The sequence below is a fragment of the Lycorma delicatula genome, chromosome 12 (genome assembly GCF_047948215.1).
Source record: "Lycorma delicatula isolate Av1 chromosome 12, ASM4794821v1, whole genome shotgun sequence".
NCBI lineage: Eukaryota > Metazoa > Arthropoda > Insecta > Hemiptera > Fulgoridae > Lycorma > Lycorma delicatula.
In genome coordinates this window covers 76,912,130-76,929,879 of record NC_134466.1, presented here as the reverse complement: position 1 = coordinate 76,929,879, position 17,750 = coordinate 76,912,130, and the positions used below count along the sequence as shown (strand labels likewise).

Here is a 17,750-nt window from a genome sequence, read left to right as displayed (position 1 = left end):
AGGGTGTTCACCCCCTTGACCTTTTAAGTCGAAAATTTAATCGCATCAATGTCCCATATGTAGAAGTAATCCGACCAAGTTTGGTGTAAATCGGTTCAGTAGTTCTGAAGATATAATAAGGAGTACGACATCGAACACATACGTACATATCAACATTCGGAAAATTTCAATCCGGTTTTTTTGGGTTCCTTAGGTGTCAAAACGTAAAGATCCAGTGAAAACCGTATATGCCCAAACTGGACCGATTACAATATTTTCCCATCAAAATTTATAGCTCAACTAGCGGTAAACGGGATAGTAATACTAGTAATGAAACAAAAATCCTTTAAGGTAATTCTTTATAAAAATAATAAATACAATAAAATAAAATTCTTGCTCAGTGTCCCGCAGGAAGACCGACTTTTAGTTACTTTATTTTGTTTGAAAAGTTATCATGTCATACTTCTTCTTTCTTTTTTCCTCTTTAGTCTCCGGTAATTACCATTATGATAATACTTCAGAGGATGATATATATGAGTGTAAATGAAGTGTAGTGTAAGTCTTGTGCAATCTCAGTTCGACCGTTCCTGAGATGGGTGGTTAATTGAAACCCAACCACCAAAGAACACCGGTATCCACCATATAGTATTCAAATCCGTGTAAAAATAACTGACTTTACTAGGAGGAACGCTGGAACTCTCGACTTCCAAATCAGCTGTTTTGAAGGAGACACGTTCACCACATACCCCGGTGGGTCTATCAAGTCATACTAATCTAATATGTTGAGAACACTAAAAGAAGTATAATTTTTTTTAATTTAATATTAAAATATATTTTCTGTTTATAATAAAATTAAATTATTATTTAATGAAATTATTAAAAAAAAAAAAAAAACAATTTTTCTTGATAAAATAAATACCACGTTAAAAGTTATTTATTCAAATATTTATGTTTAAAATTTTTTTTTAGTAATTTAACAATCTTGTGCTATTATCTATTGATAAATACTTAAAACAATTATAAAAAGAAATATCAGCGTTCAACAGCATTATGTAGACTCAAACACACGCACGCGCATATACATATAGATACCATGGTGCCCTTGGATTTGACTTTGACGTTGACCGTTATTTCAAGGTTAACACGATTTTTTTAAATGCAATTACCTATTTTTGACTCCACTAATGAAATAATCAGAAAATTTTACATTGAAATATGAGGCATGTTTTTAAAATAAGTACAGTTTTGAAATTAAAAAAAAAATCAAGTACACTATTCATAATAATTTCATTTTTACGTGAAAGCCTGTACTTTAATCTACTTTTCTATATAATTTCCACCTGGTATGTGGTATTTGTGGTGTTACGAAACACCACAAAAGCCTGCCACCTAACTTGATAACCACTGCAACACGGTCACAATTTTCGATAATTTAAGCGTTGGGTCACAGTTTCAGAGACAACACTTCTTGAAACTTGAGGAAACTATTCAGTTACCAAAGAAATCGTAAAGCGTCTCTTTTCTCTCACTTTTCCTCAACTTTCTGCACCAAATCTTCAGTAATGACAGAAGGTCGTCCGTTCCGTTCCTCATCATGAACATTCTGGCGGCCATCTTTAAAATCTCTAACCCATTTTCGTACCGTTCCATCGCTCATAATGTTTTCTTCAAACTCTTCACTGATCTGACGATGAACTTCAGCCGCTTTCACGCCTTTAGCGCTAAGAAAACGAATCGCATCACGTATTTCACAGTCGGCAGGATTTTCGATCGGCGGAGGCATTTTAAATACTGACAAACAAACGTAAACCAGTCGAGTACTTCCGTAATGACGTTTGTGCTTGCCAATAGATGCGGATACACATGCGCATGTGTGGAATGCCGACCGCAGCGTAGCAGCGGCGAAATTTCAAAACGTTAATAAAAACATGCCTCGTATGTTGTCACAAAGATAAGTGCAGTCGTTTTTCCATAGTTTGCACTCTTTCCCATAGTTTGTAAGATAAATCGCCTGGAAAATAAATATTCCAGGAATACTGTATGACCTTCAAAAATGTGTAACTCGTACAACACTATCTTTGATGGTCAGTGGTATGACCTTCAAAAAAAGATCCAAGGTCATATGTGTGACCACATATTTCAACGTAATTTTCTTCTCTTTTCATTGGTGGGGTCAAAAACAGGTCATTCCATTTGAAAAGATCGTGTATACCTAGAAATAACATTCAAGGTCAAGGCCAAATCCAAGGTCACCATGAGATGTCCCCTCCAATCTGAGTAACTATTTTTTTAGATCATTTTTTTTTGTGTTGTGCGTAGTTTACGAGAAAATCCTCAGGGGCGATTGAAATGAAACACTCTGTATATAAGGAAACCATAATTTAAGCGAATGGTATTTTCGCAATCCTCCTACCTCAAAACAAAGAAAATTCATTTTTACCCGTACTCACACCATTCGACCGAAAGTAATTCCGTACTTTTTTAAGTAATAAAATTATAAAAACATAAGAGTATTAATCAAACAATTTGAAAGAAGCAGTTAAGTTTTATTAATACAGATATAATAAATATAACCGGAAGTCCCGGGTTTGAATCCCGGTCAGGCATGGCATTTTCACATACACTACAAATCATTCATCTCATCATCTGAAACAATACTTAGCGATGGTCCCGGAGGTTAAAAACAAGGTATATTAAATAATTTTGTGTTAAGCATAGAATATTTTTTTTATTTTTTTTTTTACACGTGACGATTGAAAGCGTTCGTCCAAGGACTTAACAATATCCTGCGGCAACAAAAACATTTCTCAGCCACCTCTCCATGAACGATCGAAACAGCCGATCCAATATCTTTCTGTTGAATAAACTGTCTCTTATTTCACTGTTATTTAGTTTAAATCATTAGGAAAATTTATTTTATTTAATCGTATGAATCCCCTTTTTACAGGATGAAACAGGTATAAAAAAAAATAAAACATTAGCTCAGAAAGAAAAGTTAATTTATTAATAATTGCAGTGAAATTCCTACAACTCCAATAATCAAGAGAATAAAATAAATATTCGACTTACGGAAAATTCCAGTTAGAGAAACATAGTCAAGAAATTACTACCAACTCTAAATTTACCCACGTAAAATGTACAGTACTATTTAAGAAAATATTCAATTTTTTCCATATGCAATCTTATTATATCACAGTGATATTATATGACGTGATTCAAATGCAAATACAAATGCAGTATACAGTAGTTAGTACGTATATACAGAGTGTTTATAAAATAATGAGCTGGCTATACGTTTTCTGATTCTAGTTGCAAAACTAAACAAAAAGTACCATTAGGAAAAATGGCGATTTCTCCTTTGTTCTCCCCCTGTCCGCCATTTTGTTAATTTTTATATAACAATGTATATCTCAAGTTCTCACATGACTAGCTTAACTAGTCGTACATCAAAAATCTTAACTAGAATTCTGTACAGAAGAATTGAGAGAAGAGTGGAAAAAGTGTTAGGAAAAGACCAATTTGGTTTCAGAAAAGGTATAGGGGCAAGGGAAGCAATTTTAGGTCTCAGATTAATAGTAGAAGGAAGATTAAAGAAAAACAAACCAATATACTTGGCATTTATAGACCTAGAAAAGGCATTCGATAACGTAGACTGGAATAAAATGTTCAGCATTTTAAAAAAATTAGTGTTCAGATACAGAGCCAGAATAACAATTCCTAACATTTACAGGAACCAAACAGCAATAGTAATACGTGAAGAATATAAGAAAGAAGCCGTAATAAAAAAGGGAGTCTGACAAGAATGTTACCTATCCCCGTTACATTTTAATATTAGAACTTTCAGTAAATGATTTTAAAGAACAATTTAGATCCGGAGTAACAGTACAAGGTGAAAAGATAAAGATGCTACGATTTGCTGATGATATAGTAATTCTAGCTAAGAGTAAAAAAGATTTAGAAGAAAAAATGAACGGCATGGATGATGTCCTACGCATGAAAATAAACAAGACAAAACAAAAATAATGAAATGTATTTTAGAAATAACGAAAATGGACTACTAAATGTAAAAATAGAAAGAGAAAAGATTATAGAGGTCGAAGAATTTTGTTATTTGAGAAGTAGAATTACTAAAGATGGACGAAGCAGTAGCGATATAAAATGCCGAATAGCACAGGCGAAACGAGCCTTCAGTCAGAAATATAACTTGTTTACATAAAAAATTAATCTAAACGTCAGGAAAAGATTTAAAGTATATGTTTGGAGCGTAGCTTTAAATGAAAGTGAAACTTGGACGATAGGATACCTGAGAAGAAAAGATTAGAAACTTTTCAAATTGTGTGCTACAGGAGAATGTTAAAAATTAAATGGGTGGATAAAGTGATAAATGAAGAGGTGTTGCGGCAAATCGATGAAGAAAGAAGCATTTGGAAAAATACAGTTAAAAGAAGAGTCAGACTTGTAGGCCACATATTAAGGCATCCTGGAATAGTCGGTTTAATATTTGAGGGACAGGTAGAAGGAAAAACGGTTGCAGACAGGCAACGTTTGAAATATTAAAAACAAATTGTTTGGGATGTACTAGCACTAGACAGGGCTAGATAGGGAATCTTGGAGAGCTACATCTAACCAGTCAAATGACTGAAGAAAAAAAAAGAACCTTTCTAATTATCAAATGATAATGATGATCCAATTTGAATAACCATTTTTCGACGATTTTACTAGTAACCTAAGCTTTTCTACCGGCTTCGTACGGAATATGCAAAGTTATAACGTTTGCGAAACAACGTGATTTTTTTCGAGTTACCAATTAAGAAAGGTTTCAACTTTTCTGTCCCCGGCATGTTTTCACCTAAAAGAACGCTAACGCGGTCTTTATTTATTTTTCCAGCATGGCATTCATCACCTTTAAAATTTAAAGTTTTGTCAGGTAAACATTTGTAGAACAATCCAATTTAGTCATCGTTAAAAATGTCCGATTCATTGTATGTGCTCATAATTTTATCTGTTTACTGTTTATCCACGAATTGCAAACTGCTTCATTTGCGCTGGTACTTTCACCACAAACATTTGTAAAAATTATTCCATTCTTATCTCTAAACTTCTTAAGCCGACCCACACAAGCTTTGTAATCCTTACAATTGAACCGTCTCGCAAAGTACTGTGCTTTTTCGCGTAAAATTGGTAGATAAATTTTGATCGCGACTGTTTTCAAACCACTCTAAAACGCTTTTTCCAACATCGGGATTCTTCAGAGACTTTACTCTTTTGATAACACTTGAGTTACGAAGACGATTTTTCATTATTTTTTCACGGTTTATTTTTCAAATCGTTGTAAGCGTTTTGGGTGTATACCGAATTCCGATGCGATCATCTTTTCTTCTTTTTCCCCTCTTCTACTTCCATTAAAAGCTTTATTTAATCATCTAATGACAATGTTTTTAAATCTCTTCTCGACATTTTAAAAAAAGAACAAATCGTTGTAAGGAAAGAACAAGAACACCCTTGTTTATAGTAGCAAACAAACCCAAACAGACATACGCAAACTATGCATACGAGATGAGACGGTTATAAAGACACATCGAGCGACAATTCTTCCGACAACGCGTTCCGGTTAATACTGAAGCACGATGGATAAGATTTCGCTTGTCTCTTTACTGTATGTTGATTCATCCTTTTTTGTTATCGCAGTCTAGAGGAAGTGAATCATGTTTGTTTCATATTGATGAATTGAAAATAAGATCCTTATTATAGCCTAATGTTAAAAGGTTTTTTTTTTTTTTTATTAAATCAACAAATTTTTACTTCGACTTATAGGATTTTTGTTCGAGTTAAGGAATTATGTATCCTTATATAACGTAAGATCCGGGAATTAGAACAAATTTCGAGTTATAGAAATTTTCGAGTTATAGGTATTCGAGTCACAGGAATTTGATTTAAATTATTTTTTTAAATACACTAAAATATAATTTCATTGAAAATTAAAAACAAATAATTTGAAAAGACTTTCTACCTCAGAACGAAAATTATGATTTCTTTTTTCCCCACATTTTTATGTGAAAATATTTATTTATAACTTTATGATACATAGATAAATAAATAAATATAAAAAAAATATTGATTATTTGTATACTTGTGGGAAAGACTTAATGAAAGTTGAACGATGGAAATTTTGTTTTCTGTTCTTGTTGGAAAAATTAAAAAAGCATTTTTTTAGATTAAAAAAATATTTTTTGTTACCATAGAGCACTGGATTGGAATAGCCAAAATAGCCAAAACATATATATATGTTGTTTGAAGGCCAATTGATTTAGAAAATATAAATTCAATAAACTCCCACTAAACTCATTTTATGAAGCAAAATTTAGCTAGAAAAAGTAAATATTTGTACACATTTTATATCACGAGGAAGAGGATTTTTGTTTGTTGGGGATAAACAAAAAAACTACTCGATCAATCGCAACCAAATTTTTACCCGTGTTTCTTGGCATAACTGAAAAGGTTTTTAGATATATTTCATCTCGAAAATCTATATAAATAAATAAAAATGAAACTGTTCGTTTGTTCAAAATCTTAAATCTCCGAAAGTAGTTCACCGATTGTTTTGAAATTTTGACACAACGTTGCATTCGAATACGCGCGTGTGTTTATACACCTAAGATGTCACACTGTGCCACGTAAATACATGCTTTTTTTTAAAAATAGATCTATCAGTTGGACTAAAACCACACGCTATACTAAATATTTTACGATTCCATTTCAATGTTTCCGATATGTGTGTCCGCTATAGACTAAAAATCTGCTGAACCGATCTACGCGTGGGGAAAAAGGGAGAAAGGGAAAAATTAGAAAAGGGAAAAATCGATAAAGGTAAAAGGGAAGAAGGGGAAAATGGAAAAATAAAAAGGGTAAAAGGAAATGGGAAACGGGGAAAGATGAAGGGGAAATAAAGAAAGTATAAATGGGAGAGGAAATGGGAATGTGAAGGAAAGGGGGAAATGGTGAAAGGAAAAGGGGAAAGGGAGAAAGGATAAAAGGGAAAGGTTACATTTTGTTAAGTTCTGTAATGCTCATTATGTTAACGTTTTATCAAACTTTCAATTGTGTTCATTTAATAAATATATATATATATATATAAATATATATATATATATATATATATATATATATATATATATACAGAGAGAGAGAGAGTGAGTGAGAGTGAGAGAGAACGAGTGGGAGAGAGAGTATAAATGTACACAATTTAAAATTTGATAAAAAAATTAAAAAACTGAACTTCACAAATTTTACCTTTCACTTAATCTCCTTCTCCTTTTCCCTTTCATCCTTCTCCGTCACTCCTCTCCCAGTTTCCTTTTTACCCTTTGCCATTTTCCCCTTTTCTCTTTCACCTTTTCCCCGTTTTCCATTTTTCCCTTTTTTCCTTTTTGCCCGAGCGTAGATCGGTCCATTGATTTTTGGTCTTTAGCGGACACACATACAAACATGCCTTTTATATATATAGAATAGAAAAGTCTGTTTGTATATTTGTTTGTTTGTGTCGTAAATATCTCGACACCGACCCCACCTAGCGGATATAGTTTTTGCAAAAATATTTCTTTTCACGTAACTAATATTCATATACTGAATACGAACCAAATCGGTTCATAAATATAATTTTTCTAAATATCTCAACCCCAGCGCCATCTAGCGGGTCCATTTTTTTGCATAGATAATTCTTTCCGTGTAAGTAACACGTATTCTGAATACGAAGCAAATCGGACCGTAAATACAATTTTTCGAAATATCTCGACGCCAGCGCCACCTAGGGGGTCCAAACTAATTCAGAAACCTTCCCTGGCATGGAATCAACCATTCCCCAAAGTTTCATCGCTATAGGATGAACGGTTTAGGAAGGCATAAGAGACATACAGACAGATAAACATTCATTTTTATATAAATAGATACATATATACTCAAAATTTATCAATAGCGCAGCATTGCCGGGCCGGCTAGTATATATATATATATATATATATATATATATATATATATATATATATATATAAATGTAGTGGTGGAGAGTGGCCAGTTAATAAATAGCATTAATGAACTGTGAACTGTAAGTCTCTGTCACTGCGTGAGCTAAAAATGTCGAATAAAATGCCGCTTTGGTTTAATACCTCGTTTAGGGTTAATTATTTTAAATATTTTATTGTTCGCCGGTTCATACAAATACATAAAAGTCTTTACTTCGTTTATAATATAAATTGTTTTTTATTATAATCTTGAACTTGTAATTCATATATTTAAAATTATTATATTAATTAATCGTACATTCATAACAAAAAATAATCTAATCGGGTTTGAGATGAACGATTCGAATCAATCGAACGAATAATATTACAAAAATAATAGAATTAAATTTACGTTAAATAAAATAATATTAGATAAATTTAAAAAATTTCTGTTCAATAATGGGTTTCTTTCTCGTGGGGACTGTGGGTGAGGGTAGAGTGGTGAGTTATGCGAGCACTTCGTGGGAGGCTAAACCAATCGTTACCATCAATCGGTAACAAATAGGGTGCCCCTGGGGCGTTGTTGTGGGAGGTAAAATGGGGGGCTCTTATAATATCTCTGCAAACAACGTCTGATTTTCAAAATTCAAACGGGATATTTGTTAGTAGGTTGAAGGCTAACTTTTGCACGCATCAGGTACATTCTCGATCTAACAGATCGCGGCTACTCCGAAATGTATATATATATATGTGCATACATTTTTTTTTTTAAATCTTTTCTGACAGATCTGCGACAAATGGTAATTCAATATAATTCTCACTTTTATTATTTTTATTACGAAGATATATTAAAATAGTGTTTATGAATTCTTTTTTTAAATGTTTTATTTATGATATTTTCCGGATAATTATTATTTCTTGATAGACCTTTAATTTTTTTATATATTCTGGTCTATCTTCGGAGTTTGTAAATTTCATTACTCTGTTTACAAGATTCTTGACTACACAAAAAAAAAATCAGTAGTCAAAAATTACTACAAAAGAATTTCGCAATACCCATAAAAATTACAACCTGATTAGTATGTTTTCTAAATTAAAATCGCCGATAGAAAAAAATCAATAAACCAACGTAGTATACAAAATTCCGTGTAAAGATTGTAACGAGGTGTACATCAGACAAACATCTCAATACCTTAAAAAAACAATAGAAGCCCATAAATATAGAAAAAAGGAAGTGACAGCGCTCACAAAACATACAATAGAACATAAACGCTCGTTTGATTTCAACAGTACCAAAATATTAGACAAAGAACAAAATACATATAAAAGGACCGCTCTAGAAATGATGTAAATCAAGAAAAATACAAACGCTGTCAACAATAGAACGGACATAGCCGGATTACGCAACATATATGTTAATTTAATTTAAAAAAATCATATTTATATGGTAATTTAGTTTTAAGGAAAATAATGTTTGTAATGTTTGACAAAAATATGTACATTGTAAAGTTTTCAATTTTCAGGAAACAGCAATCAGGTTATATAAAGAGAAATATATAATTATCTAAAGATAACACGAGTCATGTGTGAGGACGCGAAAGGGCGGGGACAAAATATTGTTATCTAGAATGGGAAAATCAGTTAATTTCTTAGTATTCAAGAGAATTTTGTACGAATGTGTATTTTCACCTGAAGAAACATAGAGAATTCTAATTGAAACAGTGAATTTAATTTATAAGTTTATATAGTCGATCGATTAACCCGACAGATCAATAAAGATAATATTTTAAACTAAAATACATCTTGTTATTATATTTAATTTTATCAAATCAAGAGGAAAATAAACTTAAATAAATTACATTTAAGTTAATATTCATTTATATATAGAATTTTTGGGGGAAAAGGTGAAAATTAAATAAAAACGTTTGGCAATTTGTGATCTCGATAAAAAACCTTTTCCCCCTCCCCGAAAGAATTAACGGTCTGTTTGAAGAAAATCAATCAATGTATTAACTGTTAGATCAAATACAGGTCAACATACATGTACACGCAAATACGCACAAACAATCGTCTGAAAAAAATAAATTTTTGGATTCGGGACCGTCGGAATAAAAATTTTTTTCTCATATTATTTAAATCTATTCTTTTTTCAATCATTTTTTTTAATGTTTCGTTAAAGCACAAAACTTAAAAAATCAATTTTTTTTGACCGACCTATATATTTTCCCGTTTAACTATTACTGCATGTATCACTACGGTCGGGAAATTGATAATCTATTCAGGCTTCAAACTTTTTATTTTATTACTAATTCATCCATGATTATCCTGACTTTCAAATATTTTCAATTAAAAGATATCGTAAATTTAAATTAAGGTTAATATAAACTTGTAAAGAATATTTTATTAAATTCGGTTCAGTAGTGCTCGAATTATATATGAATAAATAAATGAATGATATAATCATATACTATTCCCGACGGTTGAAAAGTCTTGATCAGAATAACATCACAGATACATAATTAATTGACAGTAAAGTTGTAATACTTTCACGGCATTGATTATATTTATTCTTAAATAGAGGAAAAACTAATTATAAATATAATATTAAAAACAGCTTACAGATATATTTTTTATTTACTCAAACGTTTTCGGCTATTTTGTCATCTTCAGGAGGAATTTATAATAATTTAGAATTAAAATATATGAAAATATAAAATTCACACCATAAAATTAGACGTAACAATTGATAGTCAAACGATAAAAATTATTTTAATTTAACTTATGATTTTAATGTTTACAAATTTTTATTTTACGACGATCAATTGTAATGTCTCTAATTTTATCGTGTGAATTTTATATTTTTTTTATATATTTTATTTCCAAATTATTATAAATTCCTCCTGAAGATGGCAGAATAGCCGAAAACGTTTGAGGATCTCAAATAATACATTGGTAAGTTGTTTTTAACATAATATATATATATATATATATATATATATATATTATTTTTTTATAGTAACGGTGCCGGTTTGAAAAACTTAATTGAAAAAATTATACTTAAAAAAAGGTACATAAGATTTATTTTTAGAGATGGGGGTATTTTTAGAGATTTGGGGATGAAGTTTTTATTATTTTATCATTATATGTTTAAATAAATCAAAAGGTTTGAAAATCCAGATTTTTTATTTATTTTATTTTTTTTTTACTCGCGCACCTCCAAAATCACCTTTCAAAACTATTTTTTTGATTTTTTTACGTTTACTGTGTTAAATAAAAGAAACTGAAAAAAATTCCGTTTAAAAATATGCAACCAATAAAAATTATTTATTATTACCTTTTTGGCGGCAGGGGGGAGTATGAATTATGTTGAAATTTTACTGTATTGTAAAGTTAATAGTCTAAAATTAGTTTTACAAAATTCAAAAAATCGGTATTTTTAAACCTTGATTGGCTCCTTTAGCCTCAAATATTGCCCATCACAAAATAATTTTTTTGGGGCGCTTGCACTATTTACTATGGACGACATAAAAATTTAAAAAATCGGTTAAAAATATGAAATAAATAAAAAGATAGTTCTGTATTTCTTTTTACGAAGTAAAGGTATTGTGATCGCGAAAAATTTCTGTTTTCAGATTTCAACAGAAATATCCATTTTGACTAGTTTCGGCGTGACGTCTGTACGTACGTATGTATCTCACGTAACTCAAAAACGATTAGCCGTAAGATGTTGAAATTTTGGATTTGGAACTGTTGTAACATCTAGTCGTGCACCTCCCCTTTTGATTGCAATGGACTGAACCAAAAGCGTCCAAAAAAGCCCAAAATCCAAAACAATTTGGATTTTGGACTTTTCTTAACTGCAGTAATAAGCTCTGATTGAGAGCTTATCAACGATGTATCATAAGCGGTACTTATTTTCATTGGTTTCACAGTTACAGCCAAATGAAATTTTAATTAATGAAATATTTGGATCTTACAAGGGGAAGGCACATCACTTCGAATCCGACTCCTTTTTTTAATTTTTATTTTTTATAATTTAATTATATTGATTTATTGATAATTATTAACCTCTGACTGAAAAAAAACTTTTACAATAAATCAAATAATAATTCAATAACAACAATACAAAAAATGTAAAACTATCAGAAGTTATTAATGAAACAAAATTTTATGTACTTTTCATTTTTTTTTTTTTAAATGTGTATATACATATACACATTACAATTTAAACCTATTAAATTTCCGCCTATTACATTACAATTTAATAGGCGTACAAGGAAGTGATGTGGCACCCGCATAAGATTTTTTCGATTTTTGGTGAAGGTGGAAATTTTGGAATAAATTTGTTTTTTTAAGTGATAAGATAAGCATACACGCATGAACTGACCTTAATATAAAACCGAGTTATATTTGCAAAATTTTAAGAAAATTGACCCCCAAAAAAATCACCCCATCCCTTGGAGATATTAACGTCAAAATATTACCAAAACAATTGCCCCCGAATACACGAGTACAAAATTTCATCAAAATCGATCTATCCGGTCAAAAAATATTAATCTTTAGGTCGACCACTCCTGAGACGTGCGGTTAATTGAAACACCGGTATTCACAGTGTCATATTCAAATCCGTATAAAAGCTACAGCCTTTATAAGGACTCGAACCTTAGAACTCTCGACTTCGAAAACGAACTGATTTTGCGATGACGACTTTAACCGCTAGATTAACCCGACAAAACACGTAAAATTCTACTAAGATAAATAAATATATGAAATTAAAAATATTTACTAAATAAATCACAATACAGAAGGTGTTTTTTTTCATCTTTGTTTACCTCGTCCCGCAATTAAGCATAACTACAGCTCCGGGGGGTGCCATCACCTCAAATTACCTCGGCAGAACTCAAGGTCCTACCCAGGTGTTAATAATAAACTATTAAAACAAATATTTATGCACTTATATATGTTCAACGAGATAAAGAATCTAAGAATTTTTTAAATCGTTTAATTACCATTAATTAAAAAATCATCGTTTACTTTAAAAAATAATATTTTTATTTAAAATTATCTGGTAATTTATTAAATTTCACGAAGTTCGTTAGAACTTCGCCGGTAAGAGTCCGCAGATGGCGAAGTCAACGAACTACGTTTACAGTTCTAAACATGATCTAGCCTAACAGTGAAATGAAAACGGGGGAAAAAAATAAGCGTGAAAACATTGTATTTCAGTTCAATTAGATTAGTAATAAAAAATACGTTAGACAACGTTTTTTTTCCTTTAAATGAACCGTTGGGGTCGAATATGTCATTTTTTTCTTTTTTTAAAGGCGACTTTACGAATCGCGCCGCTGGATAGCAGTACTTCATAGTACTAGCTACGTACAGAAACTTGATAATGTCCTTGAAATAATAAAATTTAAAAGAAAATATACTACAGCTTATTTTAATAGTAAATGAAACATTTTTTTTAATTTCCATCACATCTTTAAAAAAAAAATACAAGTATTAGTTTACAAAAGATTACACTAGTTTTATTAAAAAAGGAACAAATAAAGCAGAAATAAATTCGATTGGTAAATTTTTATTCTGTAATTAGAACTATTTGAATTAAATTGATGGAGAAATAAAAAAAGTTCACTTAATAATAATAATAATAATAATAACATAAAACGTGTGTTCACGGATACGATAAAAATCGAGGGTTACACTTACAAAGTAATAAGTGCAATATTACATCACGGATTTTAGATTCGTAAAGGTAATTATATTAGTTTTATTAAAAAAGGAAAAATATGGTATGAAGTGAATGACTATCGACAAAAAAAATTGTCCGAGAAATTCAAAAAATGTATATTGGTTTGTTCCAGAAAAGCAATAAATTTTAATAATAAATCCATAAGTTAACAATCAGTAATTCATAAAAATAATAAAAAATAATCTAACAAAACACAGCGATCAAAAAAAAATTACAATGAAATTATAAGCCGTACGGTAAGAGTCTCGTAGATATCATTTCTTCCGCTCAAAAAACAAAAATTTCTGTAATATAAATAAAACTGTTTTTAACAAAATGATACTGATATAAAAAAAAAGTAAGACATTACATTTCTATCATCAAAATCTGTTATTAATTTTTTTAAACAAAATATTATAAATAATATTTTGTTTAAAAAATTATATATTTAAACAATAATTATATATAAAATATTATATATTTAAATTAATATAATATTTTGAACCTGAGACCTCAAGATGAAAGGCCGAGATGGTACCACTCGCGCCATGGAGGCCGGCAAGAAATGATATCTGCGAGACTCATACCGAACGGTTTACAATTTCAATGTAATTTTTTTGTATTTTAATTACACGAAAACATTTTCTGCTAAACAGTTTGACCGAGTTGTTAATTTTTTCACAAATAAATGACAGTTCTTTTTAAAAATATTCACTAAATATAAACACACGTATATTTTTAATTTTTTTTTAAAGTAATATTTAATTAGGTCATATTTATGGGTAACAAACAAATGCCGGCCTCCGTGGCGAGAATGCTAGCGTCTCGGCCTTTCATACGGATATCCCGGGTTCAAATCCCGGTCATGCATGGCATTTTCACACTATACAAATCATCCATCTCATCCTCTTAAGCAATGCCTAACCGTGGTCCCGGAGGTTAAAAAAAAATTGAAAATTTCTTATATATATATATATATATATATATATATATATATATAAACATATAAGAAAAATAAATAATTTTAAAAATGGCAAGCTTTTTGTTTTACTGAAGTGCTTCAAAGCAAAACAGTACGACTCGATATCCAATTTGGTCATCTCAGATAACACAAAATTAATATAACTTAATAAGCAAAATTGAATTCATATACAACGAATAAATCCGTAGATTTAAGATACATTAAACTATAATATATACACATTGAAAAAAGAGATTTTTAAAATAATAAAAATGAACCGTAGAAAACTGACCTAGAATTTTTTTCTATACTATAATTAAGACGGTAAAAAAATTTTTGGTTAGTAATAAAACGACTGGATAAAATTTCAACATAAGAATTAAATAATAATTAACACTATTATTTAAGAGATAAAAAAGTAAAACGACAAAAATATAATATATAAACTAAAATGAGCTAAATATTAGAAAATGCAGAAATCTAACAAATCTATTCAAATCACAAGCTAACAACACATTGGTAATTAACCTTGAATTATGCGTAAAAATTAATCAAATATCAAATCACAAACACAGAAAAAAAATCAAACCAATAATACGAAATTATAATAATACAGATATATAAAATAGATTCATAACACTTACCTTTCATCAGTTATTAATTACAGTAGAATAAACATTAAGACCTTATTTACGACAAACAAGACACAACACTCGCGTGTTTACTAAAAGAACGTTTAGTTTGTACTGAAAGATAATCGGAACGCTTCGTGTATCTCCGTAATGGTTCGTTGTCATAGAGTGGTATGTTCGTTTTACCTATCTAACCCTCACACCAGTAAAATTCAACTGCCTTCATCTAACAGTTACGAAAACAACATCTGTACGTTTATGTTTCCTAACCTACTGTAACATACATATATATATATATATATTTGCTTGTCCTGACTGACTGATTCATCAACGCTCGAAAAAACTACTGAAGGTAAATTTGTTTAAATGTTCTTCTTACAGTGTTAATGCATACAGACAGATTTTTTTTGAAATTACGATTTTAAAGGGTTAAAATGGAATAACAATGAGATTTACTATTTTTTGTATTTCTCAATTAATAAATGAAGATATCAAACTTTATTTTTGATGTGTGTAATTTTCATGTAAATAACTAAAAACCGATTTCGAAATTCAACCTTGAAAGAGGTGAAGAGAGGTGAAAATAATTTTGGAAAATAATTGCAAATTTTCCTCATTCCCAACTGTATTAAATTATTATTATTAAATTATTCACTAGACTGAGGCTTATACGAGAGGTTATCTCTAAAGTAAATACCTTTATACAAATTGTTACTAAATTTTTTATTTAAAATTGATTTTGAAAGTTGTTTCCTATTTATATTTAATAATTTATTTAGTCGATAATATTTAAAAACATACCAGGGTATTTTAAATAAAGATCTGTCAAGGAAAATGATGTATCCCTTTGATGACTTTTCTTTATTGTTTTAGAAGTAACTTGTATAAAACCAGACAAAACAATTATTTTTGTATTGCACAAAGTAATATGAGAAATGAGCTTAATATGGGTCAGTTTCTATTTTTCATTATTTATCTAATGATCTAAAACGTTTTTTAAAACTTTATTTAAAATTCAGTATAAAAATTTTCTTTTACAAAAACATAATTGCTCTGTTCATGAGTATATAAATGTTATTACTAATTAAAAAACCTGAATTTTTAGCTTACTTCATTTAAAACGTGCACATAAATATATATTTAGATAATTAGCAATTAATGTGTTTATAATAGTTATTTCATTCAGAAAAAATTTTACTCTTTTATTATCTTTACAGAGATATTTCATTATTATTTTATAAAATAGTTATTTTTATCTATACTATAAATAACTCTTGTTTTATTCATTAATTTTATAATTTCTAGTGCTACTCTGATCAAGGTTTTTTCATCATTTCCCTTTATCCTTCCAGGCAATTTTCTGGACCATTTCTTGTTATCCATGGAAAAAAGTATAATTAGTTTCATTAATGTATAATTATGTTTTGAATGAAGTATTTTTTTTTATAATAAAAACACTGAAATTGTTAACATGCTCGTGAAAAATCGTGATTATTCTTTTCTAGGACAAGGAGTGAAGCTTATTGTCAATTTTATTTCAAGAAGAAAAAATGTACCATGATGTTTTTTCTTGACACTTTAAAAAATGTATTAGGTGTAAAAAAAAAAAAAACAAATAGCATGAAGTTTTCAATTTACTTATCGGTTAATAATACCTGTTTCTAAACATTGCTTGCATCATCATGCAGAAAGTTTTAATCAATTCTTTACAAAGCCCAGACCTCTTAGTATCATATATTTTTAAAGGTCAAATGACAATGAATTTTTTATTTATGGAGTTGGGTTTCAGTTAACAACACATCTCAAGAATGGTTGTTCTGAGACTGAACAAGAACAAGACCACACTACATTTACATTCATACATATGATCCTCCAAAGTAAACCTTATGGTGGTTCTAGAGGCTAAACAGAAAAAAAGAGAAAAAAAAGGTTTTCAAGATATTATTGAAAACTGTTCAAAAATAATGTTAACATCCTCCCTATGGGTTTCAATAACTTTCAAGGCGGAGTAAATTGCAAAAGAACAGGCATTAAGTTTATATCTCGGTGTCAGGGAGTACAATAGAACAGCCACATCCATCGGACAAGACAGACCCATCTGTGTAGATGAGAGTGTAACCATTGTATTACTTAGCCATGTTGTTAAATTGATTGAGCAGACTGGAAACTTGTGTCCCATTTACGACTTTCAGATTGTAAGTATACAATTTCTGGAGATGCGCGTAACCAAGGGTCCTATTCCCTTTTCAAGGGTCTTCTGGGCAGGCAGATCTACTTCTTGGAGATAGCAAAGTAGCCTGAGACTGAAAGACTGTGGTAAGTATATCCTTCGTTCAAGTAGCAAAGTGCGGGCGTGTCTGGTCATTTGCCGTGAGCAGTTGATCGTGTGTTTGATAATCTTGTATTTCCTCCTGTAACACAATGGGAGTTCATCGGATTCCACCAGTAAG

The 17,750-nt window shown here is 30.0% G+C and overlaps 2 protein-coding genes across 5 annotated transcripts in view; one reads left to right on the top strand and one right to left on the bottom strand.

Moving 5' to 3' along the window:
- Positions 1-15,460, bottom strand: part of 5-HT2A (5-hydroxytryptamine receptor 2A) — an 809,891-nt gene extending 794,431 nt beyond the window's left edge. Inside the window, exon 1 of one of the 2 annotated variants that reach the window (XM_075379873.1) lies at positions 15,313-15,460. The gene's annotated coding sequence lies outside the window, so the exon portion shown is untranslated. The remainder of the gene's footprint in view (positions 1-15,312) is intronic. The other variant, XM_075379875.1, reaches the window with a different exon arrangement.
- Positions 15,461-15,507: 47 nt separating this feature from the next.
- The window catches only part of LOC142333060 (odorant receptor 43a-like), a 46,731-nt gene continuing 44,488 nt past the window's right edge, over positions 15,508-17,750 (top strand). Inside the window, exon 1 of one of the 3 annotated variants that reach the window (XM_075379878.1) lies at positions 15,508-15,652. The gene's annotated coding sequence lies outside the window, so the exon portion shown is untranslated. The remainder of the gene's footprint in view (positions 15,653-17,750) is intronic. The other 2 variants (XM_075379879.1, XM_075379877.1) reach the window with 2 other exon arrangements.